The following is a 26495-nucleotide window of genomic DNA, read 5'->3' as shown; positions in this document are numbered from 1 at the left end:
ATGAAAAACGATGACCCGTGACCTGTCGAACTTTCTCCAGATGGTCAGAAATGGTAATTTTTTAATGTTTTAGTTTTTGACTGTAAATGACTACAGCATGTGAATTATCACTTTTGGAACTAAAATAAGTGTGTTTAGAGTCATTTTAATGCCTGGAATTGGTCGAAATAGAAGCTTCTGAGTAGGAGAAAAAGGCTGTAAAAATGGCAATTTTGGTCATATTGAGGCTTTAAAAAGTAGTTATTCAACACGAGGCCCAATCCAAATGACATTTTGAATCAATTTTTCTACAGTCCAAAAAAACAATTTTCTGACGAAAAACGATGACCCGTGACCTGTTGAATTTTCTCCAGATGGTCAGAAATGGTAATTTTTTAATGTTTTATTTTTTGACTATAAATGACTAATGCATGTGAATTATCACTTTTGGAACTAAAATAAGTGTGTTTAGAGTCATTTTAATGCCTGAAATTAGTCGAAATAGAAGCTTCTGAGTAGGAGAAAAAGGCTGTAAACATAGCAATTTTGGTCACATTGAGGCTTTAACAAGTAGTTATTCAACACGAGGCCCAATCCAAAAGATAATTTGAATCAATTTTTCTATGGTCCAAAAAAACAATTTTCTGATGAAAAATGATGACCCGTGACCTGTCAAACTTTCTCCAGAGGGTCAGAAATGGTAATTTTTGAATGTTTTTTTTTTTACTGTAAATGACTACTGCATGTGAATTATCACTTTTGGAACTAAAATAAGTGATTTTAGAGTCATTTTAATACCTGAAATTGGTCGAAATAGAAGCTTCTGAGTAGGAGAAAAAGGCTGTAAAAATGGCAATTTTTGTCACATTGAGGCTTTAAAAAGTAGTTATTCAACATGAGGCACAATCCAAATGACATTTTGAATGAATTTTTCTACAGTCCAAAAAATAAATTTTCTGATGAAGAACGATGACCCGTGACCTGTCGAACTTTCTCCAGATGGTCAGAAATGGAAATTTTTTAATGTTTTAGTTTTTGACTGTAAATGACTACAGCATGTGAATTATCACTTTTGGAACTAAAATAAGTGTGTTTAGAGTCATTTTAATGCCTGAAATTGATCGAAATAGAAGCTTCTGAGTAGGAGAAAAAGGCTGTAAAAATGGCAATTTTGGTCATATTGAGGCTTTAAAAAGTAGTTATTCAACACGAGGCCCAATCCAAATGACATTTTGAATCAATTTTTCTACAGTCCAAAAAAACAATTTTCTGACGAAAAACGATGACCCGTGACCTGTTGAATTTTCTCCAGTAGGTCAGAAATGGTAATTTTTTAATGTTTTATTTTTTGACTGTAAATGACTAATGCATGTGAATTATCACTTTTGGAACTAAAATAAGTGTGTTTAGAGTCATTTTAATGCCTGAAATTAGTCGAAATAGAAGCTTCTGAGTAGGAGAAAAAGGCTGTAAAAATGGCAATTTTGGTCACATTGGGGCTTTAAAAAGTAGTTATTCAACACGAGTCCCAATCCAAAAGACATTTTGAATCAATTTTTCTACAGTCCAAAAAATCAATTTTCTGATGAAAAACGATGACCCGTGACCTGTGGAACTTTCTCCAGATGGTCAGAAATGGTAATTTTTTAATGTTTTAGTTTTTGACTGTAAATGACTACAGCATGTGAATTATCACTTTTGGAACTAAAATAAGTGTGTTTAGAGTCATTTTAATGCCTGAAATTGATCAAAATAGAAGCTTCTGAGTAGGAGAAAAAGGCTGTAAAAATGGCAATTTTGGTCATATTGAGGCTTTAAAAAGTAGTTATTCAACACGATGCCCAATCCAAATGACATTTTGAATCAATTTTTCTACAGTCCACAAAAACAATTTTCTGACGAAAAACGATGACCCGTGACCTGTTGAATTTTCTCCAGTAGGTCAGAAATGGTAATTTTTTAATGTTTTATTTTTTGACTGTAAATGACTAATGCATGTGAATTATCACTTTTGGAACTAAAATAAGTGTGTTTAGAGTCATTTTAATGCCTGAAATTAGTCGAAATAGAAGCTTCTGAGTAGGAGAAAAAGGCTGTAAAAATGGCAATTTTGGTCACATTGAGGCTTTAACAAGTAGTTATTCAACACGAGGCCCAATCCAAAAGATAATTTGAATCAATTTTTCTACAGTCCAAAATATCAATTTTCTGATGAAAAACGATGACCCGTGACCTGTCGAACTTTCTCCAGATGGTCAGAAATGGTAATTTTTTAATGTTTTATTTTTTGACTGTAAATGACTAATGCATGTGAATCATCACTTTTGGAACTAAAATAAGTGTGTTTAGAGTCATTTTAATGCCTGAAATTAGTCGAAATAGAAGCTTCTTAGTAGGAGAAAAAGGCTGTAAAAATGGCAATTTTGGTCACATTGAGGCTTTAAAAAGTAGTTATTCAACATGAGGCACCACCCAAATGACATTTTGAATCAATTTTTCTACAGTCCAAAAAATCAATTTTCAGATGAAAAACGATGACCCGTGACCTGTTGAATTTTCTCCAGATGGTCAGAAATGGTAATTTTTTAATGTTTTATTTTTTGACTGTAAATGACTAATGCATGTGAATTATCACTTTTGGAACTAAAATAAGTGTGTTTAGAGTCATTTTAATGCCTGAAATTAGTCGAAATAGAAGCTTCTTAGTAGGAGAAAAAGGCTGTACAAATGGCAATTTTGGTCACATTGAGGCTTTAACAAGTAGTTATTAAACACGAGGCCCAATCCAAAAGATAATTTGAATCAATTTTTCTACAGTCCAAAAAAACAATTTTCTGATGAAAAATTATGACCCGTGACCTATCGAACTTTCTCCAGATGGTCAGAAATGGTAATTTTTTAATGTTTTATTTTTTGACTGTAAATGACTACTGCATGTGAATTATCACTTTTGGAACTAAAATAAGTGATTGTAGAGTCATTTTAATGCCTGAAATTGGTTGAAATAGAAGCTTCTGAGTAGGAGAAAAAGGCTGTGAAAATGGCAATTTTTGTCACATTGAGGCTTTAAAAAGTAGTTATTCAACATGAGGCACAATCCAAATGACATTTTGAATGAATTTTTCTACAGTCCAAAAAATAAATTTTCTGATGAAAAACGATGACCCGTGACCTGTCAAACTTTCTCCAGATGGTCAGAAATGGTAATTTTTTAATGTTTTATTTTTGGACTGTAAATGACTACTGCATGTGAATTATCACTTTTGGAACTAAACTACGTGTGTTTAGAGTCATTTTAATGCCTGAAATTGGTCGAAATAGAAGCTTCTGAGTAGGAGAAAAAGGCTGTAAAAATTGCAATTTTGGTCACATTGGGGCTTTAAAAAGTAGTTATTCAACACGAGTCCCAATCCAAAAGACATTTTGAATCAATTTTTCTACAGTCCAAAAAATCAATTTTCTGATGAAAAACGATGACCCGTGACCTGTCGAACTTTCTCCAGATGGTCAGAAATGGTAATTTTTTAATGTTTTATTTTTTTACTGTAAATGACTACTGCATGTGAATTATCACTTTTGGAACTAAAATAAGTGTGTTTAGAGTCATTTTAATGCCTCAAATTGGTCGAAATAGAAGCTTCTGAGTGGGAGAAAAAGGCTGTAAAAATGGCAATTTTGGTCACATTGAGGCTTTAAAAAGAAGTTATTCAACACGAGGCCCAATCCAATTGACATTCAGAATCAATTTTTCTACAGTCCAAAAATCAATTTTCTGATGAAAAACGATGACCCGTGACCTGTCGAACTTTCTCCAGATGGTCAGAAATGGTAATTTTTTAATGTTTTAGTTTTTGACTGTAAATGACTACAGCATGTGAATTATCACTTTTGGAACTAAAATAAGTGTGTTTAGAGTCATTTTAATGCCTGAAATTGATCAAAATAGAAGCTTCTGAGTAGGAGAAAAAGGCTGTAAAAAAGGCAATTTTGGTCAATTGAGACTTTAAAAAGTAGTTATTCAACACGATGCCCAATCCAAATGACATTTTGAATCAATTTTTCTACAGTCCAAAAAAACAATTTTCTGATGAAAAACGATGACCCGTGACCTGTTGAATTTTCTCCAGTAGGTCAGAAATGGTAATTTTTTAATGTTTTATTTTTTGACTGTAAATGACTAATGCATGTGATTTATCACTTTTGGAACTAAAATAAGTGTGTTTAGAGTCATTTTAATGCCTGAAATTAGTCGAAATAGAAGCTTCTGAGTAGGAGAAAAAGGCTGTAAAAATGGCAATTTTGGTCACATTGAGGCCTTAAAAAGTAGTTATTCAACATGAGGCACAACCCAAATGACATTTTGAATCAATTTTTCTACAGTCCAAAAAATCAATTTTCTGATGAAAAACGATGACCCGTGACCTGTCGAACTTTCTCCAGATGGTCAGAAATGGTAATTTTTTAATGTTTTATTTTTTTACTGTAAATGACTACTGCATGTGAATTATCACTTTTGGAACTAAAATAAGTGTGTTTAGAGTCATTTTAATGCCTGAAATTGGTCGAAATAGAAGCTTCTGAGTAGGAGAAAAAGGCTGTAAAAATGGCAATTTTGGTCACATTGAGGCTTTAAAAAGTAGTTATTCAACACGAGGCCCAATCCAAATGACATTTTGAATCAATTTTTCTACAGTCCAAAAAAACAATTTTCTAATGAAAAACGATGACCCGTGCCCTGTTGAACTTTCTCCAGATGGTCAGAAATGGTAATTTTTTAATGTTTTATTTTTTGACTGTAAATGACTATTGCATGTGAATTATCACTTTTGAGACTAAAATAAGTGTGTTTAGAGTCATTTTAATGCCTGAAATTGGTCGAAATAGAAGCTTCTGAGTAGGAGAAAAAGGCTGTAAACATAGCAATTTTGGTCACATTGAGGCTTTAACAAGTAGTTATTCAACACGAGGCCCAATCCAAAAGATAATTTGAATCAATTTTTCTACAGTCCAAAATATCAATTTTCTGATGAAAAACGATGACCCGTGACCTGTCGAACTTTCTCCAGATGGTCAGAAATGGTAATTTTTTAATGTTTTATTTTTTGACTGTAAATGACTACTGCATGTGAATTATCACTTTTGGAACTAAAATAAGTGTGTTTAGAGTCATTTTAATGCCTGAAATTGGTCGAAATAGAAGCTTCTGAGTAGGAGAAAAAGGCTGTAAACATAGCAATTTTGGTCACATTGAGGCTTTAACAAGTAGTTATTCAACACGAGGCCCAATCCAAAAGATAATTTGAATCAATTTTTCTACAGTCCAAAATATCAATTTTCTGATGAAAAACGATGACCCGTGACCTGTCGAACTTTCTCCAGATGGTCAGAAATGGTAATTTTTTAATGTTTTATTTTTTGACTGTAAATGACTTCTGCATGTGAATTATCACTTTTGGAACTAAAATAAGTGTGTTTAGAGTCATTTTAATGCCTGAAATTGGTCGAAATAGAAGCTTCTGAGTAGGAGAAAAAGGCTGTAAAAATGGCAATTTTGGTCACATTGAGGCTTTAAAAAGAAGTTATTCAACACGAGGCCCAATCCAATTGACATTCAGAATCAATTTTTCTACAGTCCAAAAAATCAATTTTCAGATGAAAAACGATGACCCGTGACCTGTTGAATTTTCTACAGATGGTCAGAAATCGTAATTTTTTAATGTTTTATTTTTTGACTGTAAATGACTAATGCATGTGAATTATCACTTTTGGAACTAAAATAAGTGTGTTTAGAGTCAATTTAATGCCTGAAATTAGTCGAAATAGAAGCTTCTTAGTAGGAGAAAAAGGCTATAAAAATGGCAATTTTGGTCACATTGAGGCTTTAAAAAGTAGTTATTCAACATGAGGCACAACCCAAATGACATTTTGAATCAATTTTTCTACAGTCCAAAAAATCAATTTTCTGATGAAAAACGATGACCCGTGACCTGTCGAACTTTCTCCAGATGGTCAGAAATGGTAATTTTTTAATGTTTTAGTTTTTGACTGTAAATGACTACAGCATGTGAATTATCACTTTTGGAACTAAAATAAGTGTGTTTAGAGTCATTTTAATGCCTGAAATTGATCAAAATAGAAGCTTCTGAGTAGGAGAAAAAGGCTGTAAAAAAGGCAATTTTGGTCAATTGAGACTTTAAAAAGTAGTTATTCAACACGATGCCCAATCCAAATGACATTTTGAATCAATTTTTCTACAGTCCAAAAAAACAATTTTCTGATGAAAAACGATGACCCGTGACCTGTTGAATTTTCTCCAGTAGGTCAGAAATGGTAATTTTTTAATGTTTTATTTTTTGACTGTAAATGACTAATGCATGTGAATTATCACTTTTGGAACTAAAATAAGTGTGTTTAGAGTCATTTTAATGCCTGAAATTAGTCGAAATAGAAGCTTCTGAGTAGGAGAAAAAGGCTGTAAAAATGGCAATTTTGGTCACATTGAGGCCTTAAAAAGTAGTTATTCAACATGAGGCACAACCCAAATGACATTTTGAATCAATTTTTCTACAGTCCAAAAAATCAATTTTCTGATGAAAAACGATGACCCGTGACCTGTCGAACTTTCTCCAGATGGTCAGAAATGGTAATTTTTTAATGTTTTATTTTTTTACTGTAAATGACTACTGCATGTGAATTATCACTTTTGGAACTAAAATAAGTGTGTTTAGAGTCATTTTAATGCCTGAAATTGGTCGAAATAGAAGCTTCTGAGTAGGAGAAAAAGGCTGTAAAAATGGCAATTTTGGTCACATTGAGGCTTTAAAAAGTAGTTATTCAACACGAGGCCCAATCCAAATGACATTTTGAATCAATTTTTCTACAGTCCAAAAAAACAATTTTCTAATGAAAAACGATGACCCGTGCCCTGTTGAACTTTCTCCAGATGGTCAGAAATGGTAATTTTTTAATGTTTTATTTTTTGACTGTAAATGACTATTGCATGTGAATTATCACTTTTGAGACTAAAATAAGTGTGTTTAGAGTCATTTTAATGCCTGAAATTGGTCGAAATAGAAGCTTCTGAGTAGGAGAAAAAGGCTGTAAACATAGCAATTTTGGTCACATTGAGGCTTTAACAAGTAGTTATTCAACACGAGGCCCAATCCAAAAGATAATTTGAATCAATTTTTCTACAGTCCAAAATATCAATTTTCTGATGAAAAACGATGACCCGTGACCTGTCGAACTTTCTCCAGATGGTCAGAAATGGTAATTTTTTAATGTTTTATTTTTTGACTGTAAATGACTACTGCATGTGAATTATCACTTTTGGAACTAAAATAAGTGTGTTTAGAGTCATTTTAATGCCTGAAATTGGTCGAAATAGAAGCTTCTGAGTAGGAGAAAAAGGCTGTAAACATAGCAATTTTGGTCACATTGAGGCTTTAACAAGTAGTTATTCAACACGAGGCCCAATCCAAAAGATAATTTGAATCAATTTTTCTACAGTCCAAAATATCAATTTTCTGATGAAAAACGATGACCCGTGACCTGTCGAACTTTCTCCAGATGGTCAGAAATGGTAATTTTTTAATGTTTTATTTTTTGACTGTAAATGACTTCTGCATGTGAATTATCACTTTTGGAACTAAAATAAGTGTGTTTAGAGTCATTTTAATGCCTGAAATTGGTCGAAATAGAAGCTTCTGAGTAGGAGAAAAAGGCTGTAAAAATGGCAATTTTGGTCACATTGAGGCTTTAAAAAGAAGTTATTCAACACGAGGCCCAATCCAATTGACATTCAGAATCAATTTTTCTACAGTCCAAAAAATCAATTTTCTGATGAAAAACGATGACCCGACCTGTCAAACTTTCTCCAGATGGTCAGAAATGGTAATTTTTTAATGTTTTATTTTTTGACTGTAAATGATTAATGCATGTGAATTATCACTTTTGGAACTAAAATAAGTGTGTTTAGAGTCATTTTAATGCCTGAAATTAGTCGAAATAGAAGCTTCTTAGTAGGAGAAAAAGGCTGTAAAAATGGCAATTTTGGTCACATTGAGGCTTTAAAAAGTAGTTATTCAACATGAGGCACAATCCAAATGACATTTTGAATCAATTTTTCTACAGTCCAAAAAAACAATTTTCTGACGAAAAACGATGACCCGTGACCTGTTGAATTTTCTCCAGTAGGTCAGAAATGGTAATTTTTTAATGTTTTATTTTTTGACTGTAAATGACTAATGCATGTGAATTATCACTTTTGGAACTAAAATAAGTGTGTTTAGAGTCATTTTAATGCCTGAAATTAGTCGAAATAGAAGCTTCTGAGTAGGAGAAAAAGGCTGTAAAAATGGCAATTTTGGTCACATTGAGGCCTTAAAAAGTAGTTATTCAACATGAGGCACAACCCAAATGACATTTTGAATCAATTTTTCTACAGTCCAAAAAATCAATTTTCTGATGAAAAACGATGACCCGTGACCTGTCGAACTTTCTCCAGATGGTCAGAAATGGTAATTTTTTAATGTTTTATTTTTTGACTGTAAATGACTACTGCATGTGAATTATCACTTTTGGAACTAAAATAAGTGTGTTTAGAGTCATTTTAATGCCTGAAATTGGTCGAAATAGAAGCTTCTGAGTAGGAGAAAAAGGCTGTAAAAATGGCAATTTTGGTCACATTGAGGCTTTAAAAAGTAGTTATTCAACACGAGGCCCAATCCTAATGACATTTTGAATCAATTTTTCTACAGTCCAAAAAAACAATTTTCTAATGAAAAACGATGACCCGTGCCCTGTTGAACTTTCTCCAGATGGTCAGAAATGGTAATTTTTTAATGTTTTTTTTTTTGACTGTAAATGACTATTGCTGTGAATTATCACTTTTGAGACTAAAATAAATGTGTTAAGAGTCATTTTAATGCCTGAAATTGGTCGAAATAGAAGCTTCTGAGTAGGAGAAAAAGGCTGTAAACATAGCAATTTTGGTCACATTGAGGCTTTAACAAGTAGTTATTCAACACGAGGCCCAATCCAAAAGATAATTTGAATCAATTTTTCTACAGTCCAAAATATCAATTTTCTGATGAAAAACGATGACCCTCTGACCTGTCGAACTTTCTCCAGATGGTCAGAAATGGTAATTTTTTAATGTTTTATTTTTTGACTGTAAATGACTACTGCATGTGAATTATCACTTTTGGAACTAAAATAAGTGTGTTTAGAGTCATTTTAATGCCTGAAATTGGTCGAAATAGAAGCTTCTGAGTAGGAGAAAAAGGCTGTAAACATAGCAATTTTGGTCACATTGAGGCTTTAACAAGTAGTTATTCAACACGAGGCCCAATCCAAAAGATAATTTGAATCAATTTTTCTACAGTCCAAAATATCAATTTTCTGATGAAAAATGATGACCCGTGACCTGTCGAACTTTCTCCAGATGGTCAGAAATGGTAATTTTTTAATGTTTTATTTTTTGACTGTAAATGACTACTGCATGTGAATTATCACTTTTGGAACTAAAATAAGTGTGTTTAGAGTCATTTTAATGCCTGAAATTGGTCGAAATAGAAGCTTCTGAGTAGGAGAAAAAGGCTGTAAAAATGGCAATTTTGGTCACATTGAGGCTTTAAAAAGAAGTTATTCAACATGAGGCACAACCCAAATGACATTTTGAATCAATTTTTCTACAGTCCAAAAAATCAATTTTCAGATGAAAAACGATGACCCGTGACCTGTTGAATTTTCTACAGATGGTCAGAAATCGTAATTTTTTTATGTTTTATTTTTTGACTGTAAATGACTAATGCATGTGAATTATCACTTTTGGAACTAAAATAAGTGTGTTTAGAGTCATTTTAATGCCTGAAATTAGTCGAAATAGAAGCTTCGTAGTAGGAGAAAAAGGCTATAAAAATGGCAATTTTGGTCACATTGAGGCTTTAAAAAGTAGTTATTCAACATGAGGCACAACCCAAATGACATTTTGAATCAATTTTTCTACAGTCCAAAAAATCAATTTTCTGATGAAAAACGATGACCCGTGACCTGTCGAACTTTCTCCAGATGGTCAGAAATGGTAATTTTTTAATGTTTTATTTTTTTACTGTAAATGACTACTGCATGTGAATTATCACTTTTGGAACTAAAATAAGTGTGTTTAGAGTCATTTTAATGCCTGAAATTGGTCGAAATAGAAGCTTCTAAGTGGGAGAAAAAGGCTGTAAAAATGGCAATTTTGGTCACATTGAGGCTTTAAAAAGAAGTTATTCAACACGAGGCCCAATCCAATTGACATTCAGAATCAATTTTTCTACAGTCCAAAAAATCAATTTTCTGATGAAAAACGATGACCCGTGACCTGTCCAACTTTCTCCAGATGGTCAGAAATGGTAATTTTTTAATGTTTTATTTTTTGACTGTAAATGACTACTGCATGTGAATTATTACTTTTGGAACTAAAATAAGTGTGTTTAGAGTCATTTTAATGCCTGAAATTGATCAAAATAGAAGCTTCTGAGTAGGAGAAAAAGGCTGTAAAAAAGGCAATTTTGGTCAATTGAGACTTTAAAAAGTAGTTATTCAACACGATGCCCAATCCAAATGACATTTTGAATCAATTTTTCTACAGTCCAAAAAAACAATTTTCTGATGAAAAACGATGACCCGTGACCTGTTGAATTTTCTCCAGTAGGTCAGAAATGGTAATTTTTTAATGTTTTATTTTTTGACTGTAAATGACTAATGCATGTGATTTATCACTTTTGGAACTAAAATAAGTGTGTTTAGAGTCATTTTAATGCCTGAAATTAGTCGAAATAGAAGCTTCTGAGTAGGAGAAAAAGGCTGTAAAAATGGCAATTTTGGTCACATTGAGGCCTTAAAAAGTAGTTATTCAACATGAGGCACAACCCAAATGACATTTTGAATCAATTTTTCTACAGTCCAAAAAATCAATTTTCTGATGAAAAACGATGACCCGTGACCTGTCGAACTTTCTCCAGATGGTCAGAAATGGTAATTTTTTAATGTTTTATTTTTTTACTGTAAATGACTACTGCATGTGAATTATCACTTTTGAGACTAAAATAAGTGTGTTTAGAGTCATTTTAATGCCTGAAATTGGTCGAAATAGAAGCTTCTGAGTAGGAGAAAAAGGCTGTAAACATAGCAATTTTGGTCACATTGAGGCTTTAACAAGTAGTTATTCAACACGAGGCCCAATCCAAAAGATAATTTGAATCAATTTTTCTACAGTCCAAAATATCAATTTTCTGATGAAAAACGATGACCCGTGACCTGTCGAACTTTCTCCAGATGGTCAGAAATGGTAATTTTTTAATGTTTTATTTTTTGACTGTAAATGACTACTGCATGTGAATTATCACTTTTGGAACTAAAATAAGTGTGTTTAGAGTCATTTTAATGCCTGAAATTGGTCGAAATAGAAGCTTCTGAGTAGGAGAAAAAGGCTGTAAACATAGCAATTTTGGTCACATTGAGGCTTTAACAAGTAGTTATTCAACACGAGGCCCAATCCAAAAGATAATTTGAATCAATTTTTCTACAGTCCAAAATATCAATTTTCTGATGAAAAACGATGACCCGTGACCTGTCGAACTTTCTCCAGATGGTCAGAAATGGTAATTTTTTAATGTTTTATTTTTTGACTGTAAATGACTTCTGCATGTGAATTATCACTTTTGGAACTAAAATAAGTGTGTTTAGAGTCATTTTAATGCCTGAAATTGGTCGAAATAGAAGCTTCTGAGTAGGAGAAAAAGGCTGTAAAAATGGCAATTTTGGTCACATTGAGGCTTTAAAAAGAAGTTATTCAACACGAGGCCCAATCCAATTGACATTCAGAATCAATTTTTCTACAGTCCAAAAAATCAATTTTCTGATGAAAAACGATGACCCGACCTGTCAAACTTTCTCCAGATGGTCAGAAATGGTAATTTTTTAATGTTTTATTTTTTGACTGTAAATGATTAATGCATGTGAATTATCACTTTTGGAACTAAAATAAGTGTGTTTAGAGTCATTTTAATGCCTGAAATTAGTCGAAATAGAAGCTTCTTAGTAGGAGAAAAAGGCTGTAAAAATGGCAATTTTGGTCACATTGAGGCTTTAAAAAGTAGTTATTCAACATGAGGCACAATCCAAATGACATTTTGAATCAATTTTTCTACAGTCCAAAAAAACAATTTTCTGACGAAAAACGATGACCCGTGACCTGTTGAATTTTCTCCAGTAGGTCAGAAATGGTAATTTTTTAATGTTTTATTTTTTGACTGTAAATGACTAATGCATGTGAATTATCACTTTTGGAACTAAAATAAGTGTGTTTAGAGTCATTTTAATGCCTGAAATTAGTCGAAATAGAAGCTTCTGAGTAGGAGAAAAAGGCTGTAAAAATGGCAATTTTGGTCACATTGAGGCCTTAAAAAGTAGTTATTCAACATGAGGCACAACCCAAATGACATTTTGAATCAATTTTTCTACAGTCCAAAAAATCAATTTTCTGATGAAAAACGATGACCCGTGACCTGTCGAACTTTCTCCAGATGGTCAGAAATGGTAATTTTTTAATGTTTTATTTTTTGACTGTAAATGACTACTGCATGTGAATTATCACTTTTGGAACTAAAATAAGTGTGTTTAGAGTCATTTTAATGCCTGAAATTGGTCGAAATAGAAGCTTCTGAGTAGGAGAAAAAGGCTGTAAAAATGGCAATTTTGGTCACATTGAGGCTTTAAAAAGTAGTTATTCAACACGAGGCCCAATCCAAATGACATTTTGAATCAATTTTTCTACAGTCCAAAAAAACAATTTTCTAATGAAAAACGATGACCCGTGCCCTGTTGAACTTTCTCCAGATGGTCAGAAATGGTAATTTTTTAATGTTTTATTTTTTGACTGTAAATGACTATTGCATGTGAATTATCACTTTTGAGACTAAAATAAATGTGTTAAGAGTCATTTTAATGCCTGAAATTGGTCGAAATAGAAGCTTCTGAGTAGGAGAAAAAGGCTGTAAACATAGCAATTTTGGTCACATTGAGGCTTTAACAAGTAGTTATTCAACACGAGGCCCAATCCAAAAGATAATTTGAATCAATTTTTCTACAGTCCAAAATATCAATTTTCTGATGAAAAACGATGACCCGTGACCTGTCGAACTTTCTCCAGATGGTCAGAAATGGTAATTTTTTAATGTTTTATTTTTTGACTGTAAATGACTACTGCATGTGAATTATCACTTTTGGAACTAAAATAAGTGTGTTTAGAGTCATTTTAATGCCTGAAATTGGTCGAAATAGAAGCTTCTGAGTAGGAGAAAAAGGCTGTAAAAATGGCAATTTTGGTCACATTGAGGCTTTAAAAAGAAGTTATTCAACACGAGGCCCAATCCAATTGACATTCAGAATCAATTTTTCTACAGTCCAAAAAATCAATTTTCTGATGAAAAACGATGACCCGACCTGTCAAACTTTCTCCAGATGGTCAGAAATGGTAATTTTTTAATGTTTTATTTTTTGACTGTAAATGATTAATGCATGTGAATTATCACTTTTGGAACTAAAATAAGTGTGTTTAGAGTCATTTTAATGCCTGAAATTAGTCGAAATAGAAGCTTCTTAGTAGGAGAAAAAGGCTGTAAAAATGGCAATTTTGGTCACATTGAGGCTTTAAAAAGTAGTTATTCAACATGAGGCACAACCCAAATGACATTTTGAATCAATTTTTCTACAGTCCAAAAAATCAATTTTCAGATGAAAAACGATGACCCGTGACCTGTTGAATTTTCTACAGATGGTCAGAAATCGTAATTTTTTTATGTTTTATTTTTTGACTGTAAATGACTAATGCATGTGAATTATCACTTTTGGAACTAAAATAAGTGTGTTTAGAGTCATTTTAATGCCTGAAATTAGTCGAAATAGAAGCTTCGTAGTAGGAGAAAAAGGCTATAAAAATGGCAATTTTGGTCACATTGAGGCTTTAAAAAGTAGTTATTCAACATGAGGCACAACCCAAATGACATTTTGAATCAATTTTTCTACAGTCCAAAAAATCAATTTTCTGATGAAAAACGATGACCCGTGACCTGTCGAACTTTCTCCAGATGGTCAGAAATGGTAATTTTTTAATGTTTTATTTTTTTACTGTAAATGACTACTGCATGTGAATTATCACTTTTGGAACTAAAATAAGTGTGTTTAGAGTCATTTTAATGCCTGAAATTGGTCGAAATAGAAGCTTCTAAGTGGGAGAAAAAGGCTGTAAAAATGGCAATTTTGGTCACATTGAGGCTTTAAAAAGAAGTTATTCAACACGAGGCCCAATCCAATTGACATTCAGAATCAATTTTTCTACAGTCCAAAAATCAATTTTCTGATGAAAAACGATGACCCGTGACCTGTCGAACTTTCTCCAGATGGTCAGAAATGGTAATTTTTTAATGTTTTAGTTTTTGACTGTAAATGACTACAGCATGTGAATTATCACTTTTGGAACTAAAATAAGTGTGTTTAGAGTCATTTTAATGCCTGAAATTGATCAAAATAGAAGCTTCTGAGTAGGAGAAAAAGGCTGTAAAAAAGGCAATTTTGGTCAATTGAGACTTTAAAAAGTAGTTATTCAACACGATGCCCAATCCAAATGACATTTTGAATCAATTTTTCTACAGTCCAAAAAAACAATTTTCTGATGAAAAACGATGACCCGTGACCTGTTGAATTTTCTCCAGTAGGTCAGAAATGGTAATTTTTTAATGTTTTATTTTTTGACTGTAAATGACTAATGCATGTGATTTATCACTTTTGGAACTAAAATAAGTGTGTTTAGAGTCATTTTAATGCCTGAAATTAGTCGAAATAGAAGCTTCTGAGTAGGAGAAAAAGGCTGTAAAAATGGCAATTTTGGTCACATTGAGGCCTTAAAAAGTAGTTATTCAACATGAGGCACAACCCAAATGACATTTTGAATCAATTTTTCTACAGTCCAAAAAATCAATTTTCTGATGAAAAATGATGACCCGTGACCTGTCGAACTTTCTCCAGATGGTCAGAAATGGTAATTTTTTAATGTTTTATTTTTTTACTGTAAATGACTACTGCATGTGAATTATCACTTTTGAGACTAAAATAAGTGTGTTTAGAGTCATTTTAATGCCTGAAATTGGTCGAAATAGAAGCTTCTGAGTAGGAGAAAAAGGCTGTAAACATAGCAATTTTGGTCACATTGAGGCTTTAACAAGTAGTTATTCAACACGAGGCCCAATCCAAAAGATAATTTGAATCAATTTTTCTACAGTCCAAAATATCAATTTTCTGATGAAAAACGATGACCCGTGACCTGTCGAACTTTCTCCAGATGGTCAGAAATGGTAATTTTTTAATGTTTTATTTTTTGACTGTAAATGACTACTGCATGTGAATTATCACTTTTGGAACTAAAATAAGTGTGTTTAGAGTCATTTTAATGCCTGAAATTGGTCGAAATAGAAGCTTCTGAGTAGGAGAAAAAGGCTGTAAACATAGCAATTTTGGTCACATTGAGGCTTTAACAAGTAGTTATTCAACACGAGGCCCAATCCAAACGATAATTTGAATCAATTTTTCTACAGTCCAAAATATCAATTTTCTGATGAAAAACGATGACCCGTGACCTGTCGAACTTTCTCCAGATGGTCAGAAATGGTAATTTTTTAATGTTTTATTTTTTGACTGTAAATGACTTCTGCATGTGAATTATCACTTTTGGAACTAAAATAAGTGTGTTTAGAGTCATTTTAATGCCTGAAATTGGTCGAAATAGAAGCTTCTGAGTAGGAGAAAAAGGCTGTAAAAATGGCAATTTTGGTCACATTGAGGCTTTAAAAAGAAGTTATTCAACACGAGGCCCAATCCAATTGACATTCAGAATCAATTTTTCTACAGTCCAAAAAATCAATTTTCTGATGAAAAACGATGACCCAACCTGTCAAACTTTCTCCAGATGGTCAGAAATGGTAATTTTTTAATGTTTTATTTTCTGACTGTAAATGATTAATGCATGTGAATTATCACTTTTGGAACTAAAATAAGTGTGTTTAGAGTCATTTTAATGCCTGAAATTAGTCGAAATAGAAGCTTCTTAGTAGGAGAAAAAGGCTGTAAAAATGGCAATTTTGGTCACATTGAGGCTTTAAAAAGTAGTTATTCAACATGAGGCACAACCCAAATGACATTTTGAATCAATTTTTCTACAGTCCAAAAAATCAATTTTCAGATGAAAAACGATGACCCGTGACCTGTTGAATTTTCTACAGATGGTCAGAAATCGTAATTTTTTAATGTTTTATTTTTTGACTGTAAATGACTAATGCATGTGAATTATCACTTTTGGAACTAAAATAAGTGTGTTTAGAGTCAATTTAATGCCTGAAATTAGTCGAAATAGAAGCTTCTTAGTAGGAGAAAAAGGCTATAAAAATGGCAATTTTGGTCACATTGAGGCTTTAAAAAGTAGTTATTCAACATGAGGCACAACCCAAATGACATTTTGAATCAATTTTTCTACAGTCCAAAAAATCAATTTTCTGATGAAAAACGATGACCCGTGACCTGTCGAACTTTCTCCAGATGGTCAGAAATGGTAATTTTTTAATGTTTTAGTTTTTGACTGTAAATGACTACAGCATGTGAATTATCACTTTTGGAACTAAAATAAGTGTGTTTAGAGTCATTTTAATGCCTGAAATTGATCAAAATAGAAGCTTCTGAGTAGGAGAAAAAGGCTGTAAAAAAGGCAATTTTGGTCAATTGAGACTTTAAAAAGTAGTTATTCAACACGATGCCCAATCCAAATGACATTTTGAATCAATTTTTCTACAGTCCAAAAAAACAATTTTCTGATGAAAAACGATGACCCGTGACCTGTTGAATTTTCTCCAGTAGGTCAGAAATGGTAATTTTTTAATGTTTTATTTTTTGACTGTAAATGACTAATGCATGTGAATTATCACTTTTGGAACTAAAATAAGTGTGTTTAGAGTCATTTTAATGCCTGAAATTAGTCGAAATAGAAGCTTCTGAGTAGGAGAAAAAGGCTGTAAAAATGGCAATTTTGGTCACATTGAGGCCTTAAAAAGTAGTTATTCAACATGAGGCACAACCCAAATGACATTTTGAATCAATTTTTCTACAGTCCAAAAAATCAATTTTCTGATGAAAAACGATGACCCGTGACCTGTCGAACTTTCTCCAGATGGTCAGAAATGGTAATTTTTTAATGTTTTATTTTTTGACTGTAAATGACTACTGCATGTGAATTATCACTTTTGGAACTAAAATAAGTGTGTTTAGAGTCATTTTAATGCCTGAAATTGGTCGAAATAGAAGCTTCTGAGTAGGAGAAAAAGGCTGTAAAAATGGCAATTTTGGTCACATTGAGGCTTTAAAAAGTAGTTATTCAACACGAGGCCCAATCCAAATGACATTTTGAATCAATTTTTCTACAGTCCAAAAAAACAATTTTCTGACGAAAAACGATGACCCGTGACCTGTTGAATTTTCTCCAGTAGGTCAGAAATGGTAATTTTTTAATGTTTTATTTTTTGACTGTAAATGACTAATGCATGTGAATTATCACTTTTGGAACTAAAATAAGTGTGTTTAGAGTCATTTTAATGCCTGAAATTAGTCGAAATAGAAGCTTCTGAGTAGGAGAAAAAGGCTGTAAAAATGGCAATTTTGGTCACATTGGGGCTTTAAAAAGTAGTTATTCAACACGAGTCCCAATCCAAAAGACATTTTGAATCAATTTTTCTACAGTCCAAAAAATCTATTTTCTGATGAAAAACGATGACCCGTGACCTGTGGAACTTTCTCCAGATGGTCAGAAATGGTAATTTTTTAATGTTTTATTTGTTGACTGTAAATGACTACTGCATGTGAATTATCACTTTTGGAACTAAAATAAGTGTGTTTAGAGTCATTTTAATGCCTGAAATTGGTTGAAATAGAAGCTTCTGAGTAGGAGAAAAAGGATGTAAAAATGGCAATTTTGGTCACATTGAGGCTTTAAAAAGTAGTTATTCAACACGAGGCCCAATCCAAATGACATTTTGAATCAATTTTTCTACAGTCCAAAAAAACAATTTTCTGATGAAAAACGATGACCCGTGCCCTGTTGAACTTTCTCCAGATGGTCAGAAATGGTAATTTTTTAATGTTTTATTTTTTGAGTGTAAATGACTATTGCATGTGAATTATCACTTTTGAGACTAAAATAAGTGTGTTTAGAGTCATTTTAATGCCTGAAATTGGTCGAAATAGAAGCTTCTGAGTAGGAGAAAAAGGCTGTAAACATAGCAATTTTGGTCACATTGAGGCTTTAACAAGTAGTTATTCAACACGAGGCCCAATCCAAAAGATAATTTGAATCAATTTTTCTACAGTCCAAAATATCAATTTTCTGATGAAAAACGATGACCCGTGACCTGTCGAACTTTCTCTAGATGGTCAGAAATGGTAATTTTTTAATGTTTTATTTTTTGACTGTAAATGACTACTGCATGTGAATTATCACTTTTGGAACTAAAATAAGTGTGTTTAGAGTCATTTTAATGCCTGAAATTGGTCGAAATAGAAGCTTCTGAGTAGGAGAAAAAGGCTGTAAACATAGCAATTTTGGTCACATTGAGGCTTTAACAAGTAGTTATTCAACACAAGGCCCAATCCAAAAGATAATTTGAATCAATTTTTCTACAGTCCAAAATATCAATTTTCTGATGAAAAACGATGACCCGTGACCTGTCGAACTTTCTCCAGATGGTCAGAAATGGTAATTTTTTAATGTTTTATTTTTTGACTGTAAATGACTACTGCATGTGAATTATCACTTTTGGAACTAAAATAAGTGTGTTTAGAGTCATTTTAATGCCTGAAATTGGTCGAAATAGAAGCTTCTGAGTAGGAGAAAAAGGCTGTAAAAATGGCAATTTTGGTCACATTGAGGCTTTAAAAAGAAGTTATTCAACACGAGGCCCAATCCAATTGACATTCAGAATCAATTTTTCTACAGTCCAAAAAATCAATTTTCTGATGAAAAACGATGACCCGTGACCTGTCAAACTTTCTCCAGATGGTCAGAAATGGTAATTTTTTAATGTTTTATTTTTTGACTGTAAATGACTAATGCATGTGAATCATCACTTTTGGAACTAAAATAAGTGTGTTTAGAGTCATTTTAATGCCTGAAATTAGTCGAAATAGAAGCTTCTTAGTAGGAGAAAAAGGCTGTAAAAATGGCAATTTTGGTCACATTGAGGCTTTAAAAAGTAGTTATTCAACATGAGGCACCACCCAAATGACATTTTGAATCAATTTTTCTACAGTCCAAAAAATCAATTTTCAGATGAAAAACGATGACCCGTGACCTGTTGAATTTTCTCCAGATGGTCAGAAATGGTAATTTTTTAATGTTTTATTTTTTGACTGTAAATGACTAATGCATGTGAATTATCACTTTTGGAACTAAAATAAGTGTGTTTAGAGTCATTTTAATGCCTGAAATTAGTCGAAATAGAAGCTTCTTAGTAGGAGAAAAAGGCTGTACAAATGGCAATTTTGGTCACATTGAGGCTTTAACAAGTAGTTATTAAACACGAGGCCCAATCCAAAAGATAATTTGAATCAATTTTTCTACAGTCCAAAAAAACAATTTTCTGATGAAAAATTATGACCCGTGACCTATCGAACTTTCTCCAGATGGTCAGAAATGGTAATTTTTTAATGTTTTATTTTTTGACTGTAAATGACTACTGCATGTGAATTATCACTTTTGGAACTAAAATAAGTGATTGTAGAGTCATTTTAATGCCTGAAATTGGTTGAAATAGAAGCTTCTGAGTAGGAGAAAAAGGCTGTAAAAATGGCAATTTTTGTCACATTGAGGCTTTAAAAAGTAGTTATTCAACATGAGGCACAATCCAAATGACATTTTGAATGAATTTTTCTACAGTCCAAAAAATAAATTTTCTGATGAAAAACGATGACCCGTGACCTGTCAAACTTTCTCCAGATGGTCAGAAATGGTAATTTTTTAATGTTTTATTTTTGGACTGTAAATGACTACTGCATGTGAATTATCACTTTTGGAACTAAACTACGTGTGTTTAGAGTCATTTTAATGCCTGAAATTGGTCGAAATAGAAGCTTCTGAGTAGGAGAAAAATGCTGTAAAAATTGCAATTTTGGTCACATTGGGGCTTTAAAAAGTAGTTATTCAACACGAGGCCCAATCCAAAAGACATTTTGAATCAATTTTTCTACAGTCCAAAAAATCAATTTTCTGATGAAAAACGATGACCCGTGACCTGTCGAACTTTCTCCAGATGGTCAGAAATGGTAATTTTTTAATGTTTTATTTTTTTACTGTAAATGACTACTGCATGTGAATTATCACTTTTGGAACTAAAATAAGTGTGTTTAGAGTCATTTTAATGCCTCAAATTGGTCGAAATAGAAGCTTCTGAGTGGGAGAAAAAGGCTGTAAAAATGGCAATTTTGGTCACATTGAGGCTTTAAAAAGAAGTTATTCAACACGAGGCCCAATCCAATTGACATTCAGAATCAATTTTTCTACAGTCCAAAAATCAATTTTCTGATGAAAAACGATGACCCGTGACCTGTCGAACTTTCTCCAGATGGTCAGAAATGGTAATTTTTTAATGTTTTAGTTTTTGACTGTAAATGACTACAGCATGTGAATTATCACTTTTGGAACTAAAATAAGTGTGTTTAGAGTCATTTTAATGCCTGAAATTGATCAAAATAGAAGCTTCTGAGTAGGAGAAAAAGGCTGTAAAAAAGGCAATTTTGGTCAATTGAGACTTTAAAAAGTAGTTATTCAACACGATGCCCAATCCAAATGACATTTTGAATCAATTTTTCTACAGTCCAAAAAAACAATTTTCTGATGAAAAACGATGACCCGTGACCTGTTGAATTTTCTCCAGTAGGTCAGAAATGGTAATTTTTTAATGTTTTATTTTTTGACTGTAAATGACTAATGCATGTGATTTATCACTTTTGGAACTAAAATAAGTGTGTTTAGAGTCATTTTAATGCCTGAAATTAGTCGAAATAGAAGCTTCTGAGTAGGAGAAAAAGGCTGTAAAAATGGCAATTTTGGTCACATTGAGGCCTTAAAAAGTAGTTATTCAACATGAGGCACAACCCAAATGACATTTTGAATCAATTTTTCTACAGTCCAAAATATCAATTTTCTGATGAAAAACGATGACCCGTGACCTGTCGAACTTTCTCCAGATGGTCAGAAATGGTAATTTTTTAATGTTTTATTTTTTGACTGTAAATGACTACTGCATGTGAATTATCACTTTTGGAACTAAAATAAGTGTGTTTAGAGTCATTTTAATGCCTGAAATTGGTCGAAATAGAAGCTTCTGAGTAGGAGAAAAAGGCTGTAAACATAGCAATTTTGGTCACATTGAGGCTTTAACAAGTAGTTATTCAACACGAGGCCCAATCCAAAAGATAATTTGAATCAATTTTTCTACAGTCCAAAATATCAATTTTCTGATGAAAAACGATGACCCGTGACCTGTCGAACTTTCTCCAGATGGTCAGAAATGGTAATTTTTTAATGTTTTATTTTTTGACTGTAAATGACTTCTGCATGTGAATTATCACTTTTGGAACTAAAATAAGTGTGTTTAGAGTCATTTTAATGCCTGAAATTGGTCGAAATAGAAGCTTCTGAGTAGGAGAAAAAGGCTGTAAAAATGGCAATTTTGGTCACATTGAGGCTTTAAAAAGAAGTTATTCAACACGAGGCCCAATCCAATTGACATTCAGAATCAATTTTTCTACAGTCCAAAAAATCAATTTTCTGATGAAAAACGATGACCCAACCTGTCAAACTTTCTCCAGATGGTCAGAAATGGTAATTTTTTAATGTTTTATTTTCTGACTGTAAATGATTAATGCATGTGAATTATCACTTTTGGAACTAAAATAAGTGTGTTTAGAGTCATTTTAATGCCTGAAATTAGTCGAAATAGAAGCTTCTTAGTAGGAGAAAAAGGCTGTAAAAATGGCAATTTTGGTCACATTGAGGCTTTAAAAAGTAGTTATTCAACATGAGGCACAACCCAAATGACATTTTGAATCAATTTTTCTACAGTCCAAAAAATCAATTTTCAGATGAAAAACGATGACCCGTGACCTGTTGAATTTTCTACAGATGGTCAGAAATCGTAATTTTTTAATGTTTTATTTTTTGACTGTAAATGACTAATGCATGTGAATTATCACTTTTGGAACTAAAATAAGTGTGTTTAGAGTCAATTTAATGCCTGAAATTAGTCGAAATAGAAGCTTCTTAGTAGGAGAAAAAGGCTATAAAAATGGCAATTTTGGTCACATTAAGGCTTTAAAAAGTAGTTATTCAACATGAGGCACAACCCAAATGACATTTTGAATCAATTTTTCTACAGTCCAAAAAATCAATTTTCTGATGAAAAACGATGACCCGTGACCTGTCGAACTTTCTCCAGATGGTCAGAAATGGTAATTTTTTAATGTTTTAGTTTTTGACTGTAAATGACTACAGCATGTGAATTATCACTTTTGGAACTAAAATAAGTGTGTTTAGAGTCATTTTAATGCCTGAAATTGATCAAAATAGAAGCTTCTGAGTAGGAGAAAAAGGCTGTAAAAAAGGCAATTTTGGTCAATTGAGACTTTAAAAAGTAGTTATTCAACACGATGCCCAATCCAAATGACATTTTGAATCAATTTTTCTACAGTCCAAAAAAACAATTTTCTGATGAAAAACGATGACCCGTGACCTGTTGAATTTTCTCCAGTAGGTCAGAAATGGTAATTTTTTAATGTTTTATTTTTTGACTGTAAATGACTAATGCATGTGAATTATCACTTTTGGAACTAAAATAAGTGTGTTTAGAGTCATTTTAATGCCTGAAATTAGTCGAAATAGAAGCTTCTGAGTAGGAGAAAAAGGCTGTAAAAATGGCAATTTTGGTCACATTGAGGCCTTAAAAAGTAGTTATTCAACATGAGGCACAACCCAAATGACATTTTGAATCAATTTTTCTACAGTCCAAAAAATCAATTTTCTGATGAAAAACGATGACCCGTGACCTGTCGAACTTTCTCCAGATGGTCAGAAATGGTAATTTTTTAATGTTTTATTTTTTTACTGTAAATGACTACTGCATGTGAATTATCACTTTTGGAACTAAAATAAGTGTGTTTAGAGTCATTTTAATGCCTGAAATTAGTCGAAATAGAAGCTTCTGAGTAGGAGAAAAAGGCTGTAAAAATGGCAATTTTGGTCAATTGAGACTTTAAAAAGTAGTTATTCAACACGATGCCCAATCCAAATGACATTTTGAATCAATTTTTCTACAGTCCAAAAAAACAATTTTCTGATGAAAAACGATGACCCGTGACCTGTTGAATTTTCTCCAGTAGGTCAGAAATGGTAATTTTTTAATGTTTTATTTTTTGACTGTAAATGACTAATGCATGTGAATTATCACTTTTGGAACTAAAATAAGTGTGTTTAGAGTCATTTTAATGCCTGAAATTAGTCGAAATAGAAGCTTCTGAGTAGGAGAAAAAGGCTGTAAAAATGGCAATTTTGGTCACATTGAGGCCTTAAAAAGTAGTTATTCAACATGAGGCACAACCCAAATGACATTTTGAATCAATTTTTCTACAGTCCAAAAAATCAATTTTCTGATGAAAAACGATGACCCGTGACCTGTCGAACTTTATCCAGATGATCAGAAATGGTAATTTTTTAATGTTTTATTTTTTTACTGTAAATGACTACTGCATGTGAATTATCACTTTTGGAACTAAAATAAGTGTGTTTAGAGTCATTTTAATGCCTGAAATTGGTCGAAATAGAAGCTTCTGAGTAGGAGAAAAAGGCTGTAAAAATGGCAATTTTGGTCACATTGAGGCTTTAAAAAGTAGTTATTCAACACGAGGCCCAATCCAAATGACATTTTGAATCAATTTTTCTACAGTCCAAAAAAACAATTTTCTAATGAAAAACGATGACCCGTGCCCTGTTGAACTTTCTCCAGATGGTCAGAAATGGTAATTTTTTAATGTTTTATTTTTTGACTGTAAATGACTATTGCATGTGAATTATCACTTTTGAGACTAAAATAAGTGTGTTTAGAGTCATTTTAATGCCTGAAATTGGTCGAAATAGAAGCTTCTGAGTAGGAGAAAAAGGCTGTAAACATAGCAATTTTGGTCACATTGAGGCTTTAACAAGTAGTTATTCAACACGAGGCCCAATCCAAAAGATAATTTGAATCAATTTTTCTACAGTCCAAAATATCAATTTTCTGATGAAAAACGATGACCCGTGACCTGTCGAACTTTCTCCAGATGGTCAGAAATGGTAATTTTTTAATGTTTTATTTTTTGACTGTAAATGACTACTGCATGTGAATTATCACTTTTGGAACTAAAATAAGTGTGTTTAGAGTCATTTTAATGCCTGAAATTGGTCGAAATAGAAGCTTCTGAGTAGGAGAAAAAGGCTGTAAACATAGCAATTTTGGTCACATTGAGGCTTTAACAAGTAGTTATTCAACACGAGGCCCAATCCAAAAGATAATTTGAATCAATTTTTCTACAGTCCAAAATATCAATTTTCTGATGAAAAACGATGACCCGTGACCTGTCGAACTTTCTCCAGATGGTCAGAAATGGTAATTTTTTAATGTTTTATTTTTTGACTGTAAATGACTTCTGCATGTGAATTATCACTTTTGGAACTAAAATAAGTGTGTTTAGAGTCATTTTAATGCCTGAAATTGGTCGAAATAGAAGCTTCTGAGTAGGAGAAAAAGGCTGTAAAAATGGCAATTTTGGTCACATTGAGGCTTTAAAAAGAAGTTATTCAACACGAGGCCCAATCCAATTGACATTCAGAATCAATTTTTCTACAGTCCAAAAAATCAATTTTCTGATGAAAAACGATGACCCGACCTGTCAAACTTTCTCCAGATGGTCAGAAATGGTAATTTTTTAATGTTTTATTTTTTGACTGTAAATGATTAATGCATGTGAATTATCACTTTTGGAACTAAAATAAGTGTGTTTAGAGTCATTTTAATGCCTGAAATTAGTCGAAATAGAAGCTTCTTAGTAGGAGAAAAAGGCTGTAAAAATGGCAATTTTGGTCACATTGAGGCTTTAAAAAGTAGTTATTCAACATGAGGCACAATCCAAATGACATTTTGAATCAATTTTTCTACAGTCCAAAAAAACAATTTTCTGACGAAAAACGATGACCCGTGACCTGTTGAATTTTCTCCAGTAGGTCAGAAATGGTAATTTTTTAATGTTTTATTTTTTGACTGTAAATGACTAATGCATGTGAATTATCACTTTTGGAACTAAAATAAGTGTGTTTAGAGTCATTTTAATGCCTGAAATTAGTCGAAATAGAAGCTTCTGAGTAGGAGAAAAAGGCTGTAAAAATGGCAATTTTGGTCACATTGAGGCCTTAAAAAGTAGTTATTCAACATGAGGCACAACCCAAATGACATTTTGAATCAATTTTTCTACAGTCCAAAAAATCAATTTTCTGATGAAAAACGATGACCCGTGACCTGTCGAACTTTCTCCAGATGGTCAGAAATGGTAATTTTTTAATGTTTTATTTTTTGACTGTAAATGACTACTGCATGTGAATTATCACTTTTGGAACTAAAATAAGTGTGTTTAGAGTCATTTTAATGCCTGAAATTGGTCGAAATAGAAGCTTCTGAGTAGGAGAAAAAGGCTGTAAAAATGGCAATTTTGGTCACATTGAGGCTTTAAAAAGTAGTTATTCAACACGAGGCCCAATCCAAATGACATTTTGAATCAATTTTTCTACAGTCCAAAAAAACAATTTTCTAATGAAAAACGATGACCCGTGCCCTGTTGAACTTTCTCCAGATGGTCAGAAATGGTAATTTTTTAATGTTTTATTTTTTGACTGTAAATGACTATTGCATGTGAATTATCACTTTTGAGACTAAAATAAATGTGTTAAGAGTCATTTTAATGCCTGAAATTGGTCGAAATAGAAGCTTCTGAGTAGGAGAAAAAGGCTGTAAACATAGCAATTTTGGTCACATTGAGGCTTTAACAAGTAGTTATTCAACACGAGGCCCAATCCAAAAGATAATTTGAATCAATTTTTCTACAGTCCAAAATATCAATTTTCTGATGAAAAACGATGACCCGTGACCTGTCGAACTTTCTCCAGATGGTCAGAAATGGTAATTTTTTAATGTTTTATTTTTTGACTGTAAATGACTACTGCATGTGAATTATCACTTTTGGAACTAAAATAAGTGTGTTTAGAGTCATTTTAATGCCTGAAATTGGTCGAAATAGAAGCTTCTGAGTAGGAGAAAAAGGCTGTAAACATAGCAATTTTGGTCACATTGAGG

The sequence above is a fragment of the Triturus cristatus genome, chromosome 4_2, assembly GCF_964204655.1.
Source record: "Triturus cristatus chromosome 4_2, aTriCri1.1, whole genome shotgun sequence".
Lineage (NCBI taxonomy): Eukaryota > Metazoa > Chordata > Amphibia > Caudata > Salamandridae > Triturus > Triturus cristatus.
This window is presented reverse-complemented; position numbering follows the sequence as displayed.